Below are 24542 nucleotides of genomic sequence, written 5' to 3'. Positions count from 1 at the left end.
TTACTAATAGCCTACTGTTGACTGGAAGTCTTACCAATAACATAAATTGTTGGTTAATATGCATTTTGTATATCACATGCATTATATACTGTATTTTTACAATAAAGTAAGCTAGAGAAAAGAAAAGTATCAAGAAAATCAAAAAGAAAATACACTTATATACTGTACTTTTTAAAATATCCATGCATAAGTGCACCCATGCATTTTAAAACCATGCTGTTCAAGGGTCAGCTGTACTTTAAGTGATAGATTAGATCATAGTAGAGATGGTGAGACATGCCTAAATGTAGCATATTATGCATGCTCAAAATATTAATGAATAGATGAATATTAATAATATACAAATATTAAGGTTACCACTCAACTAATCGTTGATTAATCAAACTATGTTCTCTTTCTATCTTTGAAGAAAAATTATTTAACTCCCTCTCACTGATTCATTGGGTTCTGAAACACTTTTTATTTACTTTTACTTTGGGGACTCAAGCTGTTCTGGAATGATGCTCTCATAAATATACATCAACAAGGCATACACCACGTAATTGGTTAGTGGGAAGGCCACTTATGATTCCTTGGGCTTCCATTCAATCTCTAAATCTGAATTTGTTTGGCCTCTTTTCCTAGGAAAATTTAAATGTCAAACTCAGGAAATTATGCTTGTGTTGGGGTTAATTATTGTAGGCTTCTCATATGAAAACAAATGAGCTTTCTTCTTAATTTCAAGATTTATTGGAAAGTTACAAATGCCCAGCTTACTTCCCATTGTAAAAGTGGATTTTCATACCTGGTTCAATGGATTAGTACGAGCCCTCAGATGAATTTACTGTGGAGTAATTGGGGGTAGTCCAAGTGTCTCTGTTAGGCACAGTCATTTCTGAGATGATTTAGCTGTCATTTCAGGCCGGTGTATCAGAGACTGGCAGCTTGCTACATGGCTTCCTGGAAGGGTGGGAGGATTAAATTCTCAGACTTCTACTAGATAGCTATGACCATAAAAAGAAATCATTCATATTTACTCTCTCCCTAATATAGATATATCTGAGAGAGATTATAACCTGATATACCCCAAATGGTATTAATTGCTATGGTGAAAGATTGTGTAGGAAAATGATTACACGGGGCTGGAATAAGGTTAGGAGTTGTGGAGGCAAATTTTTTTTTTTTGCAGTTTTTATTTATTTATTTATTTTTTTATATATGAAATTTATTGTCAAATTGGTTTCCATACAACACCCAGTGCTCATCCCAAAAGGTGCCCTCCTCAATACCCATCACCCACCCTCTCCTCCCTCCCACCCCCCATCAACCCTCAGTTTGTTCTCAGTTTTTAACAGTCTCTTATGCTTTGGCTGTCTCCCACTCTAACCTCTTTTTTTTTTCCTTCCCCTCCCCCATGGGTTCCTGTTAAGTTTCTCAGGATCCACATAAGAGTGAAACCATATGGTATCTGTCTTTCTCTGTATGGCTTATTTCACTTAGCATCACACTCTCCAGTTCCATCCACGTTGCTACAAAAGGCCAGATTTCATTTTTTCTCATTGCCACGTAATATTCCATTGTGTATATAAACCACAATTTCTTTATCCATTCATCAGTTGATGGACATTTAGGCTCTTTCCATAATTTGGCTATTGTTGAGAGTGCTGCTATGAACATTGGGGTACAAGTGGCCCTATGCATCAGTACTCCTGTATCCCTTGGATAAATTCCTAGCAGTGCTATTGCTGGGTCATAGGGTAGGTCTATTTTTAATTTTCTGAGGAACCTCCACACTGCTTTCCAGAGCGGCTGCACCAGTTTGCATTCCCACCAACAGTGCAAGAGGGTTCCCGTTTCTCCACATCCTCTCCAGCATCTATAGTCTCCTGATTTGTTCATTTTGACCACTCTGACTGGCGTGAGGTGATACCTGAGTGTGGTTTTGATTTGTATTTCCCTCATAAGGAGCGACGCTGAACATCTTTTCATGTGCCTGTTGGCCATCCGGATGTCTTCTTTAGAGAAGTGTCTATTCATGTTTTCTGCCCATTTCTTCACTGGGTTATTTGTTTCTCGGGTGTGGAGTTTGGTGAGCTCTTTATAGAATTTGGATACTAGCCCTTTGTCCAATATGTCATTTGCAGGTATCTTTTCCCATTCCGTTGGTTGCCTTTTAGTTTTGTTGGTTGTTTCCTTTGCTGTGCAGAAGCTTTTTATCTTCATAAGGTCCCAGTAATTCACTTTTGCTTTTAATTCCCTTGCCTTTGGGGATGTGTCGAGTAAGAGATTGCTACGGCTGAGGTCAGAGAGGTCTTTTCCTGCTTTCTCCTCTAAGGTTTTGATGGTTTCCTGTCTCACATTCAGGTCCTTTATCCATTTTCAGTTTATTTTTGTGAATGGTGTGAGAAAGTGGTCTAGTTTCAACCTTCTGCATGTTGCTGTCCAGTTCTCCCAGCACCATTTGTTAAAGAGGCTGTCTTTTTTCCATTGGATGTTCTTTCCTGCTTTGTCAAAGATGAGTTGGCCATACGTTTGTGGGTCTAGTTCTGGGGTTTCTATTCTATTCCATTGGTCTATGTGTCTGTTTTTGTGCCAATACCATGCTGTCTTCATGATGACAGCTTTGTAGTAGAGGCTAAAGTCTGGGATTGTGATGCCTCCTGCTTTGGTCTTCTTCTTCAAAATCACTTTGGCTATTCGGGGCCTTTTGTGGTTCCATATGAATTTTAGGATTGCTTGTTCTAGTTTCGAGAGGAATGCTGGTGCAATTTTGATAGGGATTGCATTGAATGTTTAGATAGCTTTGGGTAGTATTGACATTTTGACAATATTTATTCTTCCAATCCATGAGCAGGGAATGTCTTTCCATTTCCTTAAATATTCTTCAATTACCTTCATAAGCTTTCTATAGTTTTCAGCATACATATCCTTTACATCTTTGGTTAGATTTACCCCTAGGTATTTTATGCTTCTTGGTGCAATTGTGAATGGGATCAGTTTCTTTGTTTGTCTTTCTGTTGCTTCATTGTTAGGTTATAAGAATGCAACTGATTTCTGTACATTGATTTTGTATCCTGCAACTTTGCTGAATTCCTGTATCAGTTCTAGCAGACTTTTGGTGGAGTCTATCGGATTTTCCATGTATAATATCATGCCATCTGCAAAAAGCGAAAGCTTGACTTCATCTTTGCCAATTTTGATGCCTTTGATTTCCTTTTGTTGTCTGATTGCTGATGCTAGAACTTCCAGCACTATGTTAAACAACAGCGGTGAGAGTGGGCATCCCTGTCGTGTTCCTGGTCTCAGGGAAAAAGCTCTCAGTTTTTCCCTGTTGAGGGTGATGTTACCTGTGGGCTTTTCATAAATGGCTTTTATGATCTTTAAGTATGTTCCTTCTATCCCAACTTTCTCAAGGGTTTTTATTAAGAAAGGGTGCTGGATTTTGTCAAAAGCCTTTTCTGCATCAATTGACAGGATCATATGGTTCTTCTCTTTTTTTTTGTTAATGTGATGTATCACGTTGATTGATTTGCGAATGTTGAACCAGCCCTGCATCCCAGGAATGAATCCCACTTGATTTGGTGAATAATTCTTTTTATATGCCATTGAATTCGATTTGCTAGTATCTTATTGAGAATTTTTGCATCCATATTCATCAGGGATATTGGCCTGTAGTTCTCTTTTTTTACTGGGTCTCTGTCTGGTTTAGGAATCAAAGTAATACTGGCTTCATAGAATGAGTCTGGAAGTTTTCCTTCCCTTTCTATTTCTTGGAATAAGTTGAGAAGGAGAGGTATTATCTCTGCTTTAAACGTCTGGTAGAACTCCCCTGGGAAGCCATCTGGTCCTGGACTCTGATTTGTTGGGAGATTTTTGATAACCGATTCAATTTCCTCGCTGGTTATGGGTCTGTTCAAGCTTTCTATTTCCTCCTGATTGAGTTTTGGAAGCGTGTGGGTGTTCAGGAATTCGTCCATTTCTTCCAGGTTGTCCAATTTGTTGGCATATAATTTTTCATAGTATTCCCTGATAATTGTTTGTATCTCTGAGGGATTGGTTGTAATAATTCCATTTTCGTTCATGATTTTATCTGTTTGGGTCATCTCCCTTTTCTTTTTGAGAAGCCTGGCTAGAGGTTTCTCAATTTTGTTTATTTTTTCAAAAAACCAACTCTTGGTTTCGTTGATCTGCTCTACATTTTTTTTTAGATTCTATATTGTTTATTTCTGCTCTGATCTTTATTATTTCTCTTCTTCTGCTGGGTTTAGGCTGCCTTTGCTGTTCTGCTTCTAGTTCCTTTAGGTGTGCTGTTAGATTTTGTATTTGGGATTTTTCTTGTTTCTTGAGATAGGCCTGATTTCAATGTATTTTCCTCTCAGGACTGCCTTCGCTGCGTCCCAAAGCATTTGGATTGTTGTATTTTCATTTTCATTTGTTTCCATATATTTTTTAATTTCTTCTCTAATTGCCTGGTTGACCCACTCATTTGTTAGTAGGGTGTTCTTTAACCTCCATGCTTTTGGAGGTTTTCCAGACTTTTTCCTGTGGTTGATTTCAAGCTTCATAGCATTGTGGTCTGAAAGTATGCATGGTATAATTTCAATTCTGGTAAACTTATGAAGGGCTGTTTTGTGACCCAGTATATGATCTATCTTGGAGAATGTTCCATGTGCACTCGAGAAGAAAGTATATTCTGTTGCTTTGGGATGCAGAGTTCTAAATATATCTGTCAAGTCCATCTGATCCAATGGATCATTCAGGGCCCTTGTTTCTTTATTGACCGTGTGTCTAGATGATCTATCCATTTCTGTAAGTGGAGTGTTAAAGTCCCCTGCAGTTACCACATTCTTATCAATAAGGTTGCTTATGTTTATGAGTAATTGTTTTATATATTTGGGGGCTCCAGTATTCGGCGCATAGACATTTATAATTGTTAGCTCTTCCTGATGGATAGACCCTGTAACTATTATATAATGTTCTTCTTCATCTCTTGTTTCAGCCTTTATTTTAAAGTCTAGTTTGTCTGATATAAGTATGGCTACTCCAGCTTTCTTTTGGCTTCCAGTCGCATGATAAATAGTTCTCCATCCCCTCACTCTCAATCTAAAGGTGTCCTCAGGTCTAAAATGAGTCTCTTGTAGACAGCAAATAGATGGGTCTTGTTTTTTTAATCCATTCTGATACCCTATGTCTTTTGGTTGGCGCATTTAATCCATTTACATTCAGTGTTATTATAGAAAGATACGGGTTTAGAGTCATTGTGATGTCTGTATGTTTTATGCTTGTAGTGATGTCTCTGGGACTTTGTCTCACAGGGTCCCCCTTAGGATCTCTTGTAGGGCTGGTTTAGTGGTGACAAATTCCTTCAGTTTTTGTTTGTTTGGGAAGACCTTTATCTCTCCTTCTATTCTAAATGACAGACTTGCTGGATAAAGGATTCTCGGCTGCATATTTTTTCTGTCTAGCACCCTGAAAATCTCGTGCCAATTCTCTCTGGCCTGCCAAGTTTCAAAAGAGAGATCAGTCACGAGTTTTATAGGTCTCCCTTTATATGTGAGGGCACGTTTACCCCTTGCTGCTTTCAGAATTTTCTCTTTATCCTTGTATTTTGCCAGTTTCACTATGATATGTCGTGCAGAAGATCGATTCAAGTGACGTCTGAAGGGAGTTCTCTGTGCCTCTTGGATTTCAATGCCTTTTTCCTTCCCCAGTTCAGGGAAGTTCTCAGCTTTTATTTCTTCAAGTACCCCTTCAGCCCCTTTCCCTCTCTCTTCCTCCTCTGGGATACCAATTTTGCGTATATTATTTCTTTTTAGTGTATCACTTAGTTCTCTAATTTTCCCCTCATACTCCTGAATTTTTTTATCTCTCTTTTTCTCAGCTTCCTCTTTTTCCATAACTTTATCTTCTAGTTCACCTATTCTCTCCTCTGCCTCTTCCATCCGAGCCGTGGTGGTTTCCATTTTGTTATGCATTTCGTTTAAAGCGTTTTTCAGCTCCTCGTGACTGTTCCTTAGTCCCTTGATCTCTGTAGCAAGAGATTCTCTGCTGTCCTCTATACTGTTTTCAAGCCCAGCGATTAATTTTATGACTACTATTCTAAGTTCACTTTCTGTTATACTATTTAAATCCTTTTTGATCAGCTCATTAGCTGTTGTTATTTCCTGGAGATTCTTCTGAGGGGAATTCTTCCTTTTGGTCATTTTGGATAGTCCCTGGAGTGGTGAGGACCTGCAGGGCACTTCCCCTGTGCTGTGGTGTATACCTGGAGTTGGTGGGCGGGGCCGCAGTCAGACCTGATGTCTGCCCCCAGCCCACAGCTGGGGCCACAGTCAGACTGGTGTGTGCCTTCTCTTCCCTTCTCCTAGGACGGGATTCACTTTGGGGTGGTGTGGCTCGTCTGGGCTACTTGCACACTGCCAGGCTTGTGATGCTGGGGATCTGGTGTATTAGCTGGGATGGGTAGGCAAGGTGCACAGGGTCAGGAGGGGCAGGCTTAGCTCGCTTCTCCTTAGGTGATCCACTTCAGGAGGGGCCCTGTGGCAGCGGGAGGGAGTCAGATCCGCTGCCGAGGTTTGGCTCCGCAGAAGCGCAGAGTTGGGTGTTTGCGCGGAGCGAGCAAGTTCCCTGGCAGGAACTGGTTCTCTTTGGGATTTGGTTGGGGGATGGGCGGGGGAGCTGGCGAGCGCCTTTGTTCCCCACCAAACTGAGCTCTGTCATCCGGGGGCTCAGCAGCTCTCCCTCCCTTTGTGTGGAGGCAAATTTAAACACAGCAGTTAGGGAAGGCCATGGAAAGACTGATTTTATTTAAGATTGACATACCATTTGTTACACACATCCATATTGTATAGTTAAAGTGGTAGACTGAGAGAGAGTAAGACATCAAGAACCAAAAGTATACTTAATAACCTATAAAAACGAGAATATTTGTCTAATAACAGGTTTTTATATTTTTATATAACAGGACCATTAAGGGAAGAGGTTAAAACAACAAAGAAGTTTTTATATTTCAAGAGGATATTAGAATATTCATAGTGTGTATATATAAAATTATATTTAAAAAATCATTATCACATCACAAATCAAGTAAGAGAAACACTTAAAATTTTAGTTGTAGTTGGCAGTCTAGCTAGTGTCTGCGAACTAGGAAAAAAAATAGGAACTGCACAAGGACGAATCTAATTTTAAATTTTCAAAGATTTGCATATTTCTCAGAATGCTTTCATTTCCATACCTGTGTGTAATGTGAACCCTGTCTTAGCAATGATTTAAGCTAAAGTAGGGTGAGGAGTGGGGCGATGATATTTTAGGGCAAATATAGAAAATATAACAAACCTGTGCTCAGAAGCAACTTCTTTCAGTATTTTAAAATATTTCTTCTGGTTTTGGGGCACCTGGGTGGCTCAGTCACTTAAGCGTCGACCTCAGCTCAGGTCGTGATCTCAGGGTTCGTGAGTTTGAGCCCCACGTGGGTTCAGTGCTGACAGCCCAGAACCTGAAGCCTGCTTCAAATTATGTCTCCCTCTCTCTCTGCCCCTCCTTTGCTCCCACTCTATCTCACTCTCAAAAATAAACAAACATTAAAAGATTATTTTTATCTTAAAATATTTCTTATGATTTTTACTTTCATATGTCCTTTTTTTTAGTTTATTTATTTATTTTGAGAGAGTGAGAGAGCACACACATGCAAGTGAGGGAGGGACAGAGAGAGAGGAAGAGAGAATCCTAATCTGTCTCCATGCTGTCAGCTCAGAGCCCAACTAGGGGCTTGATCATGAACCGTGAAACCATGACCTGGGCCAAAATCAAGAGCCAGAGTCTAAACCAACCGAGCCACCCAGGCAGCCTTACTTGCATATTTCTATATAGTATATTTATACTACTATTTCTGTATTTTTTCCAATTTTTTACATTATCTAAATAGTTTTTCCTATAGAAAATAAAGATTTTGCAGTGTTATCACCATTTCTATTCAACAATTTATACATGTTTTTCCCACTACTTTCTCCCAAAATGGTTATATCTAAAATCTTATTAGGAATAAATATTATTATTAATATTACTATAATATTATAACTATATCAGTTTTCCTTTTTTATTTTCATTTTATTTTTACTGATTTTGATAGACATATTTTCCAATGCCTTTATTATATTGTTAAAATCATTTGCCTCTCACTTTTAATTTCCAAAAGCTTTCTTCTTGTCTAATGTTTTTAGGTCATCCTGTAATTTTTGTTGCTAAGAAGTATTCTCTTTTCTCTATAATAGTATGTGTAGGGGTTCAATTATTTTATCCTTTGCATTATCTTAATTTGCAAATTTCATTTTTTTCCTCTGTGTATGTTTTCTTTTTTTCCATGTATCTCTTTATTTAGAGGTGTGTGTGTTTATGTGTTTTTAAAATCAGATACTCCCTGAGTATCAGCTAATATCTCAGAGAGAACCAGTAAAATGTTAATTGAATATTCTGAGTGAATGAAAAGTGCTCAACTGGGGACTTTTGTACTGTGTGTGAACATAAATACCACATATTTTATTGAAAAAATCTGAAATGTCATTACTGATGGGATTTTCCCTTTCACTGGCTTTCCTGGAAAGGCAGGTAAAGAAAATGGAGATACAGTTAGGGATTATTAGCAGGGAAGATGACACGATTTTGATAAGCCAGAATCTTAGAGCCAGTTAGATAGGTCTGTTTGTTAGAAACAGCCAACACATTTTTAGGAGAACAATGTTTAATAGTCTACTTTTTTTTCCCTAATTGCTTAAAATTATTACTTCAAATCTCTAGGGAATATATAATGTAAAAATTGTGTGTTAGTGGAACTATGGGAAAATAAACAGACCAATAAGGTCTCTAGCACAAGGCAAAGTGGTACAAAAAGAGGACAGAATAGGACTCCTGGGTGGTCCAGTCAGCTGAGCGTCAGACTTTGGCTCAAGTAATGATTTCGTGGCTCATGAGTTCGAACACCGCCTTGGGCTCTGTGCTGACAGCTCAGAACCCTGTCTTTCTCTGTCTCTCAAAAATAAATAAACATTGGGGCGCCTGGGTGGCTCAGTCGGTTAAGCGTCCAACTTCAGCTCAGGTCATGATCTCGCAGTCCGTGAGTTCAAGCCCCACGTCGGGCTCTGGGCTGATGGCTCAGAGCCTGGAGACTGTTTCAGATTCTATGTCTCCCTTTCTCTGACCCTCCCCGGTTCATGCTCTGTCTTTCTCTGTCTCAAAAATAAATAAACATTAAAAATTTAAAAATAAATAAAATAAATAAATAAATATATAAACATTAAAAAAAAAGAGGACAGAAGTCATTGGAGGAAAGGAGCAAAGTATTGGATAAGAGGTTGGCATAGCCTAGCTGAAGAAGTAAGTGGGAAACTCACGAGTCTTTCAAGAAATCTTGCTCATTAAGACCACTTCCAGATCATGTTTGCCACTGCCTCCACCAAGTCCTAATCTCCCCTGTCCCAGTCTAAATTCTATGGCTCACAGTTATAATCACTGCTTCACTTACTTCCATTATCCTACCCCTCTCCCATTCCATAATACTCACATTAAAAAACCTCACCTCTGATGTTAATCCCAACTTTCCATATATTTTTCACTCACATGGATTGTATAGGCCAAGAGAAACACACACACACACACACTTGGTGTTCTTCCCTTCTAAAGCGTGGACCTTAAGGAAGCCCTGGGTGTAGCATGACAATGTGCCTTATCTCTAATCAATTCAGTTTCCCAGTATCCTACCTATTATTTCTAGTTCTCTCTTCTCTTTTTAAATACCCATCACCCTTCCTCTACTTAAATTTCAACTTATAACTCTGTCTCATATTCCTGAGAAAATACAAGTGATCAGAAAAGATTTTTTTTTAATTTTTATTTATTTTTGAGAGACAGAGAGAGTGACAGAGTGTGAGCAAGGAAGAGAGAGGGAGACAAAGAATCTGAAGCAGGCTCCAGGCTCTGAGCTGTCAGCACAGAGCCGGACATGGGGCTCCAACTCACAAACTGCCATTCTGTGTGAATTTTCACTCATACACTGCATTTTTCCATTTTTCTCCATTCCTGTCCAAAATTAACCCTTCCCCCGGCAATTTGATTCTGTCCTTTATCACTTACTATTAAAGGATATTCATCCTGCAATTACTGTCTGTAACATAAATTATTCTCTCCATACTGTCACTACTACTAGCATGTAAATGTTAATATTTACCTCTTTCTCATCTCTTATATCTCTGTTAAACTAATACTAATTTCTCTCTTTTTAAATGCTTATTTTTTAGCGAAAAATTATTTTTATTAATAATATGCCAAAAATTTTGAAGAAGTGGTTTCATCTCAACACGGTTTTTTTTGTTTGTTTTTTTTTTGCTCTTCATCAGCTTTTTTTTAAATATGAAATTTATTGTCGTATTGGTTTCCATACAGCAACCAGTGCTCATCCCAACAGGTGACCTCCTCAATGCCCATCACCCACTTTCCCCTCCTCCCACCCCCCATCAACCCTCAGTTTATTTTCAGTTTTTAAGAGTCTCTTATGGTTTGTCTCCCTCCCTCTCTAACTTTCTTTTTTTCTTTTCCCTTCCCTTCCCCCATGGTCTTGTGTTAGGTTTCTCAGGATCCACATAAGAGTGAAAACATGATATCTGTCTTTCTCTGTATGACTTATTTCATTAGGCATAACACTCTCCAGTTCCATCCATGTTGCTACAAAAGGCCAGATTTCATTCTTTCTCATTGCCACACAGTATTCCATTGTGTATATAAACCACAATTTCTTTATCCATTCATCAGTCGATGGACATTTAGGCTCTTTCCATAATTTGGCTATTGTTAAAAGTGCTGCTATAAACATTGGGGTAAAAGTGCCCCTATGCAACAACACTCCTATATCTCTTGGGTAAATTCCAAGCAGTGCTATTGCTGGGTCATAGGGTAGATCTATTTTTAATTTTTTGAAGAACTTCCACACTGTTTTCCAGAGTGGCTGCACCAATTTGCATTCCCACCAACAGTGCAAGAGAGTTCCCATTTCTCTACATCCTCTCCAGCATCTGTAGTCTCCTGTTTTCTTCATTTTAGCCACTCTGACCAGCGTGAGGTGATATTTGAGTGTGGTTTTGATTTGTATTTCCCGCATGAGTGGTGACATTATGAGCATCTTTTCATGTGCCTGTTGGCCATCCAGATGTCTTCTTTACAAAAGTGTCTATTCATGTTTTCTGCCCATTTCTTCACTGGATTACTTGTTTTTCGGGTGTGGAGTTTGGTGAGCTCTTTATAGATTTTGGATACTAGCCCTTTGTCTGATATGTCATTTGCAAATATCTTTTCCCATTCCGTTGGTTGCCTTTTAGTTTTGTTGGTTGTTTCCTTTGCTGTGCAGAAGCTTTTTATCTTCATGAGGTCCCAATAGTTCATTTTTGCTTTTAATTCCCTTGCCTTTGGAGATGTGTCAAATCAGAAATTGCTGCGGCTGAGGTCAGAGAGGTCTTTTCCTGCTTTCTTCTCTAGGGTTTTGATGGCTTCCTGTCTCACATTTAGGTTCTTTATCCATTTTGAGTTTATTTTTGTGAATGGTGTGAGAAAGTGGTCTAGTTTCAACCTTCTGCATGTTGCTGTCCAGTTCTCCCAGCACCATTTGTTAAAGAGGCTGTCTTTTTTCATTGGATATTCTTTCCTGCTTTGCCAAAGTTTAATTGGTCATATTTTTGTGCTTAGGAATTTGTCCATTTCTTCCAGGTTGTCCAGTTTGTTGGCATATAATTTTTGATAGTTTTCCCTGATGATTGCTTGCATTTCTGAGGGATTGGTTGTAATAATTCCATTTTCATTCATGATTTTATCTATTTGTGTCCTCTCCCTTTTCTTTTTGAGAAGCCTGGCTAGAGGTTTCTTAATTTTGTTTTTTCATAAAACCAACTCTTGGTTTCATTCATATCCTCCACTGTTTTTTTTTAGAGTCTATATTATTTCTGCTCTGATCTTTATTATTTCTCTTCTTCTGCTGGGTTTGGGGTGTCTTTGGTGTTCTGCTTCTATTTCCTTTAGGTGTGCTGTTAGATTTTGTATTTGGGATTTTTCTTGTTTCTTGAGATAGGCCTGGATGGCAATGTATTTTCCTCTCAGGACTGCCTTCCCTGCATCCCAAAGCATTTGGATGGTTGCATTTTCATTTTCATTTCTTTCCATATATTTTTAAATTTCTTCTCTAATTGCCTGGTTGACCCATTCATTCTTTAGTAGGGTGTTCTTTAAACTCCATGCTTTTGGAGGCTTTCCAGACTTTTTCCTGTGGTTGATTTCAAGCTTCATAGCATTGTGGTCTGAAAGTATGCACGGTATGATCTCAATTCTATTATACTTATGAAGGGCTGTTTTGTGACCCAGTGTGTGATCTATCTTGGAGAATGTTCCATGTGCACTCGAGAAGAAAGTATATTCTGTTGCTTTGGGATGCAGAGTTCTAAATATATCTGTCAAGTCCATCTGATCCAATGTATCATTCAGGGCCCTTATTTCTTTATTGATCCTATGTCTAGATGATCTATCCATTGTTGTAAGAGGGGTATTACAGTCTCCTGTAATTACCACATTCTTATCAATAAGGTTGCTTATGTTTGTGAGTAATTGTTTTATATATTCGGGGGAACCCATATTCAGTGCATAGACATTTATAATGTTAGCTCTTCTTGATGGATAGACCCTGTAATTATTATATAATGCCCTTCTTCATCTCTCGTTACCCTTTAATTTAAAGTCTAGTTTGTCTGATATAAGTATGGCTACTCCAGCTTTCTTTTGACTTTCACTAGCATGATAGATAGTTCTCCATTCCCTCACTTTCAATCCTAAGTGTCCTCAGGTCTAAAATGAGTGTCTTGTAGATAGGAAATAGACGGGTCTTGTTTTTTTATCCATTCTGATACCCTACGTCTTTTGGTTGGAGCATTAGTCCATTTACATTCAGTGTTATTACAGAAAGATATGGGTTTAGAGTCATTGTGATATCTGTAAGTTTCATGCTTGTAGTGGTGTCTCTGGTATTTTGTGGTCCTTGCAACATTTCACTCACAGAATCCCCCTTAGGATCTCTTGTAGGGCTGGTTTAGTGGTGATGAATTCCTTTGCTTTTTTTTGTTTGGGAAAACCTTTATCTCTCCTTGTATTCTGAATGACAGACTTGCTGGCTAAAGGATTCTTGGCTGCATATTTTTTCTGTTCATCACATTGAAGATTTCCTGCCACTCCTTTCTGGCCTGCCAAGTTTCAGTAGATAGGTCTGCTACTACACTTTTGTGTCTACCTTTGTATGTTAAGGCCCATTTATCCCTACCTGTTTCAAAATTCTCTCTTTATCCTTGTGTTTTGCCAGTTTCACTGTGATATATTGTGCAGAAGATCGATTCAAGTTACATCTGAAGGGAGTTCTCTTTGCCTCTTGGATGTCAACGCCTGTTTCTTTCCCCAGATCAGGGAAGTTCTCAGCTATGATTTGTTCAAGTACACCTTCAGCCCCTTTCTCTCTCTCTTCTTCTTCTGGAATTCTGGTGATACAGATATTGTTCTGTTTGATTGCATCACTTAGTTCTCCTATTCTCCCTTAGTACTCCTGGATTTTTTTCTCTCTCTGTTTTCAGCTTCCTCTTTTTCCATAATTTTATCTTCTAATTCACCTATTCTCTCTTTTGCCTCTTCAATCTGCACTGTAGACGCCTCCATTTTATTTTGCACCTCATTTATAGCATTTTTAGCTCCTCATTTTGCACCTCATTTATAGCATTTTTTTAGCTTCTCGTGACTATTTCTTAGTCCCTTGATATCTGTAGCAATAGATTGTCTGCTGTCCTCTATGCCTTTTTCAAGCCCAGCGATTAATTTTATGACTATTATTCTAAATTCTTGTTCCATTATATTGCTTGAATCGGTTTTGATCAATTCATTAGCTGTTGCTACTTCCTGGAGTTTCTTCTGAAGATAATTTTCCATTTCCTCATTATGGGTAGTCCCTGCAGTAGCCTCAAACTGCAGGGCACTTCCCCTGTGCTGTCTGGAGTAACTTGTGTTGGTGGGCAGGGCCGCAGTCAGAGCAAATGTCTGCCCCCACTGCTGGGGCCGCAGTCAGGCTGGTGTGTACCTTATTTCCCCTCTTGCAGAGGCAGAACTCACTGTGGAGTGGTTGTGGTCCCTGTCTGGTCTACTTGCACACTGCCAGGCTTGTGGTGCTGCTTTGATGGGATCTGGCCAAGGGCGAATTAGCTGGGGTGGATCTGCAAGGTGCACAGGGGCAGGAGGGGCAGGCCGAGGTAGCTTTGCCTTAGGTGGTCCCCTGAGGGAGGGTCCCTGCAGCACCAGGAGGGAGGCAGGCCCATCAGAGGGGTGGATCCACAGAAGCACAGCTTTGAGCATTTGTGTGGTGCAGGCAAGTTTGGTAAGGGGAACTGGTTCCCTTTGGAATTTCGGCTGGGGGATGGGAGAGAGAAATGGCACTTGCCAGTGCCTTTGTTCCCCCGCTGTGGAGTTGAGCTCTGTCCTCCAGGGCTCAACAACTCTCCCTCCTGGCGTCCTCTTGCCCTCCCCACTCTCCGAGAGCAGAGCTGTTGAGTTTTAACATTCCAAATGTTAAGTCCCGCTGGCTGTCAGAACTCACGGATTCTGGCTCCTCCACTTTTGCATGCCAGACTTTGGGGGCTCTGCCTTGCCTGCAGCGCTGCCCCTCCACCTCCCCAGCTCCTTCCCGCCAGTCCGTGTAGCATGCACCACCTCTCCGCCCTTTCTACCCTCTTCCGTGGCCCTCTCGTCTATGCTGGCTTCGGAGAGTCTGTTCTGCTAATCTTCTGGCAGTTTTCTGGGTGACTTAGGCAGATGTGGGTGGAATCTAAGCAATCAGCAGGACCAGGTGAGCCCAGCATCCTCCTAAGCCGCCATCTTATTCTCTCCTCTCCAATGTTTATTTATTTTTGAGAAAGAGAGAAAGAGAAAGAGCATGAGGTGAGAGAAAAAGACAGGATCTGAAGCAGACTCTGCACTATCAGCACAGAGCCTGAAGCAGGCCTCAAACCTAAGAACCATGACGTCATGACCTGAGCCAAAGTCAACGCTTAACCAAATGAGCACCGAGGCATCCCTCATTTCTCTCTTTTTAAAACAGTATTATCAAATCTGTTGTCTATATTGAATGTCTATTTCCTCACTTCTCTTTCTTTTTCAAGCCCATTTCCTAATAATGCTTTTAATCCTAAGACTAAAATCAAACTCTTCTTGTTGTAGGTACAAATTAGCCCCATATTGTAAGATTCAAATACAAATTATTTTTCCTCATGTTAGTCATATTATCAGTAGCATTTTATCCATTCTTTTTACAAAAACACTTTCTAATTTTGGACTACATGTTTCTGCCATCACTAATGTTTTCATTGTTTCCTTTGGTGGATCCTATAACTGTTTAAAATTTCATTTTTGCTCTCCCTTCATTAGATATATTTGGTAAGTGATTTCATCCATGTTTTTGTTTGTTTAAATACCATACATATATTGAAAATTACTGAATTTGTTCCATGAGTTCTGGCTTCTCTCCTGAACTCCCAACTCTTATATTCAAATAACAACTGAACATTTCCACTTGGATGTTCATAAAACATCTCAAATTGATTTCCCAGTTCTAAGGATTTATCTCTGCTCTGCACCAGTATTTTCCACTTCAGTGAATGGCATCATTGTTCACCAATTTCTCAGGCCAAAATCATGGAGTTATTCTTGACTGTTTATACTTCACCATGAAGTCCATCAGCACATCTTGGCTGATCTTCAAAATATATTTTAATTCAACTAGGTCTTACAATCTGTATTACAATCACTCTCATCCAAGCCAGCATCATCTCTTGCCTAGACTATAATCTCTTAACTTGGTTTTGTCTTTCACTCTTTTTGCATTAAAATATATCCCTCAGCCAGCACCCCGAGTGATCATTAAATATACATATAATCACTTCTCTCCCAGGCTAAAATCCTCCAGTGCTTCTTATAATACTTTGTAGGTGGCACATACTCTTTGCTTTGGCCTGTAAACCCTATATGAGGTATCAGGCTGGTCCCTGGCTCCCTCTCTGATTTCATTTCCTACTACATTCTCCCTCACTCCCGTAGTTAACCTACTACTCTGTCTGGGTACAAATCATGTCCCTCAGACATGAGCGTAGTTTTTCTCCTTCATTTCATCAGGTCTCAAACGTGAGTTCCTCTTATAGGCCTATCTACATTACATAAAAATAATACTATTTTCCTCCATCTACCTACTTCTTTTTTTCCTCCATAGCAATTATCACTGTCTAATAATTATACCACTTAATTATTAAATTATCTCTTCTGACTAGAATTGAATATCTTCAATAGCAGGATTTTTGCTGTCTTTTGTTCACCTTTGTATCTCATTGCCTAGAAAGGTGCCTAGGACATTAAAAGTATATATGTATATATATATATATGGATATATACCTGTGTATATATATATATATATATATATATATATATGGATATATACATATATATATACACACACATATACATATATATGTATATATACATACATATGTATATATATACATATACATACACATATACATATACATATACATATATATATATACACATATATATATATGGAAGGACATTATACACTAAAAGTAATTTGATTTCTTAATTGGATTTGATTTTAACTTTTTTATGTGTTAATGCACATAACTGCTTAGTGATTATAGATTTTTAAGTGTTTTCACTTTTCATTTACTTTCCGTAATGCCATTAAAATAAACTTTTTTAAATAGGAGATAAAATTCTCACTTTTATAATGTTGATTTATTGGTACTGTGGCAAACCATTCAGAGAAGATTTTACTGCCTGTATGCTGAAAAAGAAAACTGTGCATATCCGGCTCATTCTGAATTAAAAGCATATATATGTGAATCCATAACATCATAACACCAATTCTAAATTCAGGGGCAATATAATTTGATTTAATATTACTAAGTAAAATAGTTATATGAGATAAATCCAAAAGTGACCTCAGATGTAAAATTTAAACCTTTTCTATTACTCATTAACTCATAATAAATCTTTCTAAAAGGAAACCAATGGCAAATTAAGCCAAGTGACCTTATCTTTGATGATTCTTTATATAATATATAACAATCTTGAGGCAGTTCATATTTTATATCCTACAAAATAAGATGCTAAAAATAATGGTTGAGATAATGTACTACCTCATAAAAGTGTATCAATTATCAGATATTTATAGGTCATTATCCACGTGTATTTAGTTTTCTAGGGCAACACTATTTATATGTCGTAAATGTGTCCGTCAGATATGTTACAGAGTAATTGGGCCCAGAGAAATTCTATAGATACGTTATTAAAATATATTTTATATTCTATCACAAAAAAATACCTTATTATGCAAGCAAATTATTAATCAGAATGATGCTCAAGACCTTTGAGTACCCAAAATAATAATTATAGGACAATTCAAAGTGTTAGGTACTGAGGTGGTTTTGTTTCTTAAGTTTTCCTTCTTCCCACGTTCTAATCATGTATAAGCGCCCAAAACAAGAGTGGATCAAATTATGAGTTTTATTCATGAAGGTTCAATGACTTCTTTTTTTTTTTAACGTTTATTTTTGAGACAGAGAGAGGCAGAGCATGAATGGGGGAGGGTCAGAGAGAGGGAGACACAGAATCTGAAACAGGCTCCAGGCTCTGAGCCGTCAGCACAGAGCCTGATGCAGGGCTCGAACTCACAAACTGCGAGATCATGACCTGAGCCGAGGTTGGCTGCTTAACCAACTGAGCCACCCAGGCACCCCATGAGGGTTCAATAACTTCTAAAATACAGGGCTTTCTGATAAAGCCATTTTGAAGAATATACCTGTAACCTGTGTCCTGAAGTAAGAATATTGTAATTCTAACAATCTCTCCATCATAAACAGAGACTTTAGTACAAACTGAGAGAAGAGTAAGGTGTGAAGAGCAACTCCAAGTAAGATTTACAGGTTTCACATCTGATAGGTTTAAAGTCAACTGAATGATAAAGACCAAATGCACATAGAGTGTAGCAGGTCTACAGGTGTATTTCCAGAAAACAGGCCTTGAAATACTTTCTGAGGTAAACTTACCAAATACATCTGGTCCCCAGGTCACCCCCCTTTTGGCCAGCCTCTGATTTCAACTGCATTTAAAGGGGGTAGTTCTGAGTGCTCTCAGCTCACCTCATCATGACAGTTCCCCATGTCAAGTGCTTGTTAAATGTCTGTTCCATCTCTAGAGTCTTTTCCTATACCATGGAGCCAGTTTAGCCTCCACGCATGCATAACTCAAAATACAGGAGGTCAGCGCCCTCAAGGTATGCTTCAAACAATGAGAGATTGAAGACAGTTTATAAATAACCCAACCACTTTCCTTTCTTGCAACTAATCCTGGTTGTATATTATTCACTCAATATTTCTTTTTTTTTTTTAAGTTTATTTATTTTGAGAGGCATGGGAGGAGCAGAGAGAGAGGGAGACAGAGAATCCCAAGCAGGCTCCAAGCTGTCAGCACAGAGCCCAGTGCAGGGCTCTAACTCACAAACCCTGAGATCATGACCCAGGCCCAGATCAAGAGTTGGACACTTAACTGGCTGAGCCACCCAGGCACCCCAATATTATTCACTTCTTAGTCATTGTGCAGTCATGTCCTCTACAAAAGTATCTTTTTTTTTAATTTTTTTTTTCAACGTTTTATTTATTTTTTTGGGAGAGAGAGAGACAGAGCATGAATGGGGGAGGGGCAGAGAGAGAGGGAGACACAGAATCGGAAACAGGCTCCAGGGTCTGAGCCATCAGCCCAGAGCCCGACGCGGGGCTCGGACTCACGGACCGCGAGATCGTGACCTGGCTGAAGTCGGACGCTTAACCAACTGCGCCACCCAGGCGCCCCTACAAAAGTATCTTTAATGAAGCTTCTTCTGTTAACTTTTAATTTTTCTCTGGTCTCACTCTTCCCACTCCCTCATTCTCACTTCCTGAGAAACTACAGAATAAATTGAGTCATGATCTCACATTCTGATTTTAGCAGAATCCAAACTAAGACAGTAGGTTTATGACGTAAGAGCAGGAATCCAATGAAGCTTCCCAAAAACTGAGGCATAGAGCATATTTCCTACTTTTGGAACCATGGAAATGTTTGCCATCAGTCTGTGAGACACTGCTATTTGAAAATCAGCTTTTCCTTAATTGGCTAGAAAGGGAAGGAAAGAGAAATGATGAACTTACACCCATTCTACCCCTTTTGGCAAGTGGGTCTGAACCTATTCACCTATTGAAACTAGGCAAAAACATAACCCCACAACTATCAAAAATGAAATGTACTGCCTATAAGAGAAACAATATGCTTACTTTTGAGACTGAAGTAATCTCCTAGCATTTAAATGACTGTTGGTAGCAGCTCCAGAAAGTCAATGTTTTTCATTTGCAGTATAGTTCCTTCCCACACTGTCTTTATTTAACTGAAATGTTCTGTGATTATGTATAATATAACCATATTTAAAGAAACATTAAAGGCCTTCTAAAATCAAAGCATCAAAGCATTAACAGGCCAGTTAACTCTGGCTTTTAATCGGATAAATAATTAGAAATATAATCCATTGGAGAGCAAAGATCTTTGGAGACATTTGTGATTTGAAATCTTGACCCCCAATAACTCTAATGCATAGAGTAGAAAAATGCCTTCCATCTGGTGGAAGGCATTTAATGAGTGATTAATCCCACTGCTCTATTTTAGTTCCTTATCCTCTCTCTCTCTCTGAGACATTCTTTCACCTGGTTTTCTTGTCTTGAGTGTTTTTTTCTCTAAGTCCTTTTGGTAATAGTTACCAGCATTATCTGACTGAAAACACAGAACTAATCACGTGAAGCATCTTTATCAAGGCACGCTTTAGTAAGTGTGACTATTGACACCCCTGTGCCACTTATCCTTCCAGGTCCTTTCACTTAGCTCCTACCTTGTGTCAACTTGTCTGGGTGATGGAAAAGTGAAAAGGGCAGGTTAAACCCCTTGACTTTGTCATGCTTATATTCTCATGAGACCTTACAGAACTCAAGCTTTCCTATACTTACTCTCACAGTCATTTCAATGGAGACAACAGCAGGTGAGGATTGAGGAAAGATGAGATATTATCTTTTCATCTTGAAACACAGAAGAGCCAAGTAATTCTCCCTGGAGGCAGGGGACTCATAAGAGATAGACTTTTGCCTGACCTCTGCCACTTCCTCCTCAGGTTATAGTCAGACTTTTTCCTAAGCCCTGTGTCCTCAAGGAGACATCCCCAGTCAATCCATTCTCCTTCTATCTTCAAAAGATCAGAGTTTTGACTTTTTAAACCACAGCTTTCCACTGTTTAATTATTATGCATGCACCTTGCTAAATGCGACCCACAGGCTGAATCTAGTTTTGTTTGTTTAAGTGGTGTGATTTATAAACATAAGATTTTAAAATTATGACAAGTCATGGTACTCTTAATTTTCTCTTCTAATGAAAATTTAGAAGACCTAGAAACACTGGGCATATATAAATTTTTTTTCTTTAATTTTGGAAACAACAGGCTCTCTGCGAGGAGTGTCTGCTTCCTGGGGATAGGGCACATACTGTCCATTTTACCTGAGTTATCAACTGCACTTATTTATGCTGTTTACCTGACCACTGTATGCATTTGAGTTTGTCACCACCAAAATTTCAGAGGACCATAAAGACAAGATTCTCTATTCTCAATACCTCTACTCTCTTCATTTACTGTCCTTATCCAGAATTCTTTGTCTATTCTTGGATGAAAACTTCAGGTGGGCTGCTCATTTTATTGGCAAATTAATCATCCCTTTTCTTTCAGCTCTTTGCTCATCATCACTTGACTTGCTTATCCTTTAGAGGTATAATGGAAAGATACTTTGTGCCTTTAAACATTTGGGATTTAAATTTTCTAGGGGAAATTTCCATTTAGGAAAATGCTTATACTCATAAAAACTCACCTTCCCCAAAGAGGAGTAAAAGAAAGCTAAGATATATTTGCCACATTTGTGCAGAGTTTTTGAAATAGTGATTAGATTTTTGACATTGTATTGGTGTTTGCTTTTAGAGTAAATCTTGGCTCTGAGAATGTGAATGTAGTTATACCTTTATTTAGTCAACTCACAAGAGTTCTTTTATCTTTTTGCCTTCTCTGAGGAAGTGGAGGAAAGATAGCATTTTTTCTCCCTAATATATTATTTTAAATTTTATCTAAGGAGTTATATGAATATAATATTAATCTCAGGACTAAAAATATGTGTTGATTCTGATCACTTAAAAACATTTAACTTCAGTGCCATCGTGCCCACCTAATCTTTACACAAGATCAATTAAGTAGACATGCAGATGCTTTCTGCCCCAAGACCAAACGGGGCATTTTTGTGTATGTATGAAGCATTCTGGGAAAAGCTAGGGGAAAATAATCAAACCATGGTATGTTCTCAAAATATACATTAGAGTCTTTATAGACTCTAATGTTTAGAATCAGGAACATCACACTCAACTGTCCAATTAAAACAAAAATAAATGTCCCAGTTCCATTTCCCTAAATTTACTAAAACTATTCAACCCACTTTACCCAACATACATCAATTAAAATATGGAGCTGAGTTAACTGTGGTACAGAGCACTGAATAAGCACAGTAGTTTATGTCTAAAAGCACCTGAAACTCCTTTGATCAAAAGGCCAGTGATCAGTTGGGATGGGATTTTTGAGACAAAAATCTTGCCCTGCTTGTTTATTGTTCTCCATTATTTGGGGTATACGGACCATGAGTCCCCAGTATCCTAAGAGCCACCCTATGTCTTTTCTAGTAGTTATTTTTAGAAGATACTATCTGAGAATATTAAAAAAAGAAAATCAACTCACATCCATTCCTCTTCCTCATCATTTTTTTAACATTTATTTTTTGAGAAAGAGAGAGAGAGAATAAACAGGGGAGAGGCAGAGGGAGAGGGAGATACAGAATCCAAAGTAGGCTCCAGGCTGTCAGCACCTGATAAAGCCTGACGTGGGGCTCAAACTCGCAAGCTATGAGATCATGACCTGATCTGAAATCGGACACCTAACCGACTGAGCCACTGAAGCACCCTCATTTTTGCTTTCTGTTTGAAGAGATAAAGGATAAAGGCATGAGTTTCAGATTTTATATTGTTTTTTTGTGTTATATGAATAAATATGTTACTATATTTCTATTTGTAATTGTAACATGTTATGTTAATATTTTTATATTTGTTATTTATAAAATATATAACTATATTTTCAGACCTGCACATTTTAGGTATAGGATGTTAGTGTCCCTCAAGTGAGTTTCACAATTCCTTAAAATCCCCTTCAATTCTCCTCTCCTGGGTTACTGAATCTTTCTTAGACTAATTACTGAAGTGATGTTTTCAGTCAATATCCTTGCTTTCATTCTTGCAATTTAGCAATAAATTCTTTTTATAGAATGGCCTTATATAAAATTCAGATCTTATAACTCTATATGTAAAACACTTCACTGGATTCTTTTTTTTTTTTTTTTTTTTTTGGATAAGACCAAAACTCCCTAACCCAGCACTCAAGTCCTTATGCAATCTTTTCTCTCAGTTTTATAGCAAACCATCATCCCTTTTTTTTCTTGCATTTTCTTTATGCATTGTCTAGGTCAATAGTAGCCTAATGCTGCACCGTAATAACTATGTCATTCACCTCACTTCATCTCATCATGCAGGCATTTTGTCACCTCACATCATCACGAGAAGGATGAATACAGTATAATAAGATATTTTGAGAGACAAAGACCACATTTATTATTAGTTATACCTCTTACTTTAAATTTAAGTTTATCATAGGTAATATATATGTATAGGAAAACACACTGTATATATAGGATTTGGTACTATCCAGGCATCTCATGGGGTCTTGGAATATATCCACCATGGATAGGGGAGACCACTATAACATCAAAAAACTTAAAGTGATTTTTTAACTTAAAAATATGATTCAACAAAGATAAAAATGATAGTATCTACACATTCTAAACTAGGCAATCTTTCAACATTTTTTGAAATATTCTATTTTTTCTTTATATATAGTATGAGTATTGGAATGCTCTGTGATATTAGACTACTCCTATAATGTACACAAGGATTTTAATTAACCACAGGCTTTTATTAAATAAATGGAATCAAAATTAATGATGCTTTCAGTGAAGCTTATCTAATGATGGCAATTGTCTAATGAAAGTTCATTGTGTGACAAATATTAATTGAAGATAAAAGACCAGGAAATATACACAAGTAATTACAAACCACTTAGTCTGAATGCATGTTTTCAAAAGTAGGATCTCAATTATACAATTTCCTAACAAGGATTAGGAAATTTCTGGAAACTCAAAGGAAGTTTAAATGTCACGATTACAAAAAATTCAGAGATGAAAACAGCTCACTTCAGTAAGTGAATGTTAGACTACATAGTATAATAATGCAAATGACATCTAAAAAACAGCTCCTGCCTTCAAAGATAACAAAACCCTGCCAAGCAGAGAAGCCTTTATAGAGAACTCCACAGAACATAAATAAGAGAAGGAAGAGAAAGCCTTCAGATTTTGTTGGCAATCAAACACTTCTGTTGTTCTGAAGGCTGGGCAGAATTTGGGTTCACATGTCCTGAGGCATCCTGACTATTAGGTTGTGAAAAGCAGGAGGAAAGGGTTCCTCCTGTGGGCCATACTTAAAAACCCTTATCATATGCTATTTCAATAATCTGTGTTAGGCATTATTTCGGCTTACAAGTGAGAAGACAGGCCAACTTTAAACATGTTGTCTGAGGTCTAATGTCGCTTAGAAGATTTGGAACCATTATCCAGGTATGGCATTTTCTAAACTGTATAACTCAATCTGCAAACTTAAGGTAAAAACAAACTAAAAAAATAGTCTGTAAACTTAATTATAAATTTCTAGGATATCAGTCAACTAAAGCCAAAAATAAAGTATGACATATCTTCTCTTTGATATTTCTATGCTTCCACTTAACTATCTGGATTTGATTGACATTTATTGAATGATAGTTATATTCTAAATTATATTATTATATTGTATTTACTTTAAATATATTATTTATATTATATATTATATTATTTAATTATATTATTGTATTATTTTAATTTTTAATATGATCCATCTGCTGATTTTATTGAAATAGGAGCATTTACATTCTCAGTACAGTAGAGCCAATTTAAAATATTTATTATATAGTAGAATGTCATTGAAAAAAAGCAAGATTTTAATCTTTAAAGATATAATTTATACAACTATAATATCTTATTATAAAGTAAAACTGTAAATATGGCCTAATAGCATGACTTAATGATAGAAATCTAATATCAGAAAAATATAAGTAAAAATGGCAAACAGCTTTAGAAGCATGGGAATTATAGCTAACCATCCTTTTGAGCATATTTAACATTCCTTCATTTGAGGAA

The 24542-nt window shown here is 37.8% G+C and overlaps 1 protein-coding gene across 1 annotated transcript in view; it reads left to right on the top strand.

Moving 5' to 3' along the window:
- Window positions 1-24542, top strand: part of EYS (eyes shut homolog) — a 1626372-nt gene that overhangs the window by 556324 nt on the left and 1045506 nt on the right. The gene's annotated exons all lie outside the window — the stretch shown is intronic.

The sequence above is a fragment of the Prionailurus viverrinus genome, chromosome B2 (assembly GCF_022837055.1).
Source record: "Prionailurus viverrinus isolate Anna chromosome B2, UM_Priviv_1.0, whole genome shotgun sequence".
Lineage (NCBI taxonomy): Eukaryota > Metazoa > Chordata > Mammalia > Carnivora > Felidae > Prionailurus > Prionailurus viverrinus.
Note: the sequence above shows the minus strand (reverse complement) of the source record. Positions and strands in the feature narration are given on the sequence as shown.